Source organism: Cyprinodon variegatus, unplaced genomic scaffold (genome assembly GCF_000732505.1).
Source record: "Cyprinodon variegatus isolate N-32 unplaced genomic scaffold, C_variegatus-1.0 Scaffold50, whole genome shotgun sequence".
Taxonomy (NCBI): domain Eukaryota; kingdom Metazoa; phylum Chordata; class Actinopteri; order Cyprinodontiformes; family Cyprinodontidae; genus Cyprinodon; species Cyprinodon variegatus.
The window spans coordinates 1,104,555-1,107,684 of record NW_015150503.1 but is presented as its reverse complement, the minus strand read 5'-3'; the positions used below and the strand labels follow the sequence as shown (position 1 = coordinate 1,107,684).

Sequence of the window (3,130 nt, the reverse complement as noted above, 5' to 3'; positions counted from 1 at the left end):
AAATGGCTTTGATTTATAGTTAAGAGGTTTCTGGAAGATGCTCCCAAAATCATATGTATTAAATAAAAAAGTTCATGTTAGTCATAGACTTGACTTGGAATAAAGAACATTTCTGTCAAAACTCAAGTTGGATCAAAATGTGTGACTTTTTTTTTCTCTAAATGAAGTTACTTTGTTTTAAAATGATATTAATTCCCCCCCAAAAAATCAAATTTACAGGAAAGGCAGATCAATCAAGGTTTCTTTCATTCCCATTATCCTGTAAAACTGTCTCTTCTTTCATATTTTCCAAGTGCGCCCAGCTGCATGTGAAAGTGTGTGTGTGTGTGTGTGTGTGAGCTCTGCTTGATGAAAATCATGAGACCGTCATGAGATTCCTGCTTCCACTCAGACTGCTGGAATAAATAAATCCCTGATTCAGCCCCCTCTCTGTGGGCTGTGGAATGTCAAACCACTCGGCTCTTGTGACTAAATTATAAACAGATCTCTTACAGGGGTCATCAAATGAAAAGCAGTCTTGGGCTTTCCTCCAGCGAATGTCACCGCTGCCGACAAACGATTCTCGGATTAAAGTGTCAGCGACATGCTGCGCTGATCAAATGTGTCGCTCCGGTCTGAGCTTTATGCGATCGGGCAAATGGGAGATCTTCAGTTAGACTGGGAGGAAGAGTAGGAAAAAAAAATGATATGAATGAAACTATTCAGGGAAGTGGCAAAGTCTTGTCAGGGATGTCTCTTTTTTTAAGCAGACTGAAAAATAAATCTCCTGCTACAAAATCTTCCCCTTACTTTCCCCTGTCACTGCTGCTGCTAAACAAACAGCCATCTGTTTCTGCTGATTGGTGCTGGTTTGGCTGAAGCCGCTGAGACATTCTGACTGCTGTTGGCTTTCCAGGCCACAGGGTCGACAGCCAGTTACTGCCCCTAGAGCCACGGCAGAGAACACAGCTGCTTTATGCATCCAGGCTGCATTTGCATAAGCGTTTTCTAAATTAATGCACGGGAAAGGCATTTTGAAAATGTGTTGTGGGTAAATTCCAACACTCCTCTTATAGCTGTGGCTCTTTGAAAAAGTTTTGGTTCTGTTTGTGTTTCTTTTTCCAGAAAAGCTTAATATGAAGCCTAATGTTTCAAAATAGCAGGATTTAGTGACAGCAGCATTTTGCACATATACAATCACATAAACCAATACGGGTAGACTGGACAGTTTCATTACATGTACCGATATTCCTCTCATAGGATTGCAAGACTGCAAGTTTTCTGATTTTATTTGTTTCTTTAGTTTGTTCTGTAAAAATTCAAAAAATATCCACTGGACTTGGTTTCCAAGATTTGAAGACATTTCGCCACCTCTCCAGGAAGCTTTTTCAATTCTTTAGTTTGGTTTGAACTGTATTTTGTGTTCATTAGCGCCTCCTGTGGTGGTATAGCGGCAATAGCATCTCAAATTATTAGCTATTTTAAACTTAAAATAAGAATCAGAAATACTTTAATAATCCCAGACGGAAATTACTTTTGTTACACGCTCCAGTTACAGTTTTATATAATATATACACACATCCAACTACACAATATAATATAGATAGAAAATAAGAATAAAAAAAGATAAAATATATACACATATAGCTCTTCTGTGTATATATATATATATACGTTTTTCTATGCATATGTAAAAACTAAATCCAAATAAAGTGAAAATCCAAGTAAAGTGATAAATCCAAATAAAGTGATAAATCCAAGTAAAGTAATAAATCCAAGTAAAGTGATAAATCCAAGTAAAGTGATAAGAGAAGAAGATCCAAGACTCAATACAATTATTCCACTGTAAAAACAACCAAGAAATAAGTAAAAATGTCTTAAATTAAGCATACTTAGCCTAATTTGAGCAGGTAAATATAATTATTTGCCAATGGAATATGTTTTTATTCACTACTTTGATAAAATGCACTTGAAATAAGCGGTTTTTTATCATTATTTTAAAAGTAAATTGTCTTGTTCCATTTAGTCACTCACTAACTTCCTCAATTCAAGAAAAAATGCATTATTTTAAGAAAAAAATTACTAATTGAGATTTAATTTTTTTTCGCAATGTATTGTATTAAGTCTAATGCAAAGTACAAATATGATACAGATATTAACTATTTATCCAGTTATCACTGGAGAATGCCATGAAAATGGACGTGGATCCAGTGATGCAAATATATCAGAAGTTTGGACCAAATGCTATTGATATGAACCCATTAACTAAAAAAAAATAAAATTCAATAATGTGGGGAGAGTTAGGAGCTTTTCTTTATAATATAATGGAATTTCAGACAGTTTTCAGTGTTTTGGCATTACAGTGTTTGACCTGGCATTGTAGCCGCCTGCCCTGTATGGCCAGTTTCTACCAAACTGGTTCCAGTGTTAACCATCTCTGCTGCTCTGGTCCAGGGTGGTTGCTTATGGGGAAACAGAAATTTAGGGCGGAATATTTAAACCTTATCAGTTGAATGCGTGTTTAGAAACAACGGCATCATATTCCACTTTCACTTCATCTCATTAAGTCTCGACATTGCAGAGTGAGGTGTGAATTATTTATCAGCACTCTCGCATTAATACTAAAGGGGTCGGCTTAATCCTCCGGCTGCAAGCTTCAGTTGGCATTAAGTCAGGTAAGGAGTAACCCTCAGTGGCTAGAAGGACTCATTAACATGTCTTCAATGTTTATCAGCTTTGTCCATCAAGAATATTTAACACTCGGAGACGGTGTTCTGTCACATGGGCATACCTGATCAGACCAGCCATGGTCAATACCCGTTTATCCCTTTAGTTTTGTACAAAAAAATAAACTTTAAACCACCTTAGCGGGAGTTTATCCCTTTATTCATGTACAAAAAACAATTTAATTGCTTACTTTTTGGTGTTTTTTGAAGCATATGGTGATCTGACATTTAACTGTTTCTTTTGAACATAAGTAATTCACGCCCATTGAGGTAGTCTTACGTCTATTTTACGTACAAAACAAAAGGGATAAACGCAAATCGGACGTCTTGCGCATGCATAATGACTATGCACTGCAAAAACAATCTAGAAATAAGTAAAAATTTCTTAAATTAAGTGTATTCACCCTTAATTTGAGTAGGTAAAT

The 3,130-nt window shown here is 36.0% G+C and overlaps 1 protein-coding gene across 1 annotated transcript in view; it reads right to left on the bottom strand.

The window, feature by feature from the left end:
- LOC107082320 (protein sidekick-2-like) overlaps nucleotides 1-3,130 on the bottom strand; it is a 624,909-nt gene that overhangs the window by 22,355 nt on the left and 599,424 nt on the right. The window lies entirely within an intron of this gene.